Raw genomic sequence first — 1,500 nt, 5'->3', positions numbered from 1 at the left:
GAGGGCGGTAGAGCTTGAGGATTCATGAAGACTTTAGAAGTAAGTTCTATTTGTAATTTATTTATCCAACAATATTGAATGATGCACAGTACACTAATTCCTCTTGTGAACCTGCAGTTTGGTTGTGGAATTTCAAAATTATCTGCTTGTCTTATGTCTTCATGCATGCTGGATGAAGGTGTATGAGGTGGCAAAGACGGTCTTTGAAAACAATGACACAGAAACTAGAAAGTCTTTGCAAAGTGATAATGGTGGTAAAAAGTTGATCATTTTCTTGGCTTTCACTCTTCATTTCATCCATCAAGCATTCCTTTATATGTTTGCATTGTTATCTTGTCTTGATATTTATCATCTACATTATGGGGTTGTGATTTTCTTTTTATCTATTGCAAGTTTGTTCCTTTGATAAATAGTGTTGGATGCTTTTTCAGTGGTTTTCAATTACTTTACTACTGTGGTGTGGGTGTTTCTCATCTTGTTTAATTTGGTTGTGCTTTTATGTTATCTCATTCAAGTAAACGACGTGTATTGTGTTCTTTGTGGTATATCAAGCTCTGTGAGACATTTTGTTGTCGGGATGTCTGTAATTGTTTAGCATTTTAGGATTAGACTCTTGGTTCAATTGAAATTACATGAAACTTCTCATATTCTAATTTTGATTTGAACAGCCCAATTCACCTTCCAAATGAGATAAAACCATTTCAAAAGTAAAGAATTCCATGACATATATGTAGTGTTAATTAACACATAGGAACCAGAGGGTAACTTTTTTTTAAATTTTTGTTCATCCTTTGTTATCCTATCAAACTACTTTTGTTTTGTTTTCTTTTGCCAATTACTATCAAACTACTTCTGTTTATATTATATTTTAGTAATTTGACAAATAAATGTGATTTAGGAAGTCATAAGATTGAGACATGAATGTGCACTAGCGTTATGTGATTGTTGCTTTGATTAACTGTGGAGTCGTTGAGGCATAATTTCGTGCATTTTGAATTGCTTTGAAAGAGAGTTGGAATATCTTTGCTTCTACTAAATCTTAGGATTCTTGTGAGATCATATTTGTTTGCTAAAACTCTACCCGATTGATCCTTATATCCCTAACAGGGGACATGCATCCATTTTGAAAAATTCAAAGGCCCTTCCCCTTCCAGAAAAAAAAGAAAGAAAGAAAGAAAAGTAAGAAAAAGGAAATTACATCTACTCCGCTGGTTTAGGTCACTTAGTAACTGGGTAACTTCATCACAAATGTTGTTATTCACGTAAAACGGTGGCCGGAGCTATGAGTATGCAAAGCACTTTAGGTAAAACGTCTTTTGGTTGAGTAACCGGGTGCCTTCACCACAAGTGTTGTCATTCGCGTAAAAAGGCCAGAATGCGATGTTTTTTGGTTGAGTAACCGGGTGCCTTCACCACAAGTGTTGTCACTCGCGTCAAAAGACCGGAAAACGGCCTAAAGAACACAAGTCGCGGGCAAAAACAAAGGAAAAAAAAAAGAAA

This window comes from Sesamum indicum, unplaced genomic scaffold, assembly GCF_000512975.1.
Source record: "Sesamum indicum cultivar Zhongzhi No. 13 unplaced genomic scaffold, S_indicum_v1.0 scaffold00184, whole genome shotgun sequence".
Lineage (NCBI taxonomy): Eukaryota > Viridiplantae > Streptophyta > Magnoliopsida > Lamiales > Pedaliaceae > Sesamum > Sesamum indicum.
Note: the sequence above shows the minus strand (reverse complement) of the source record.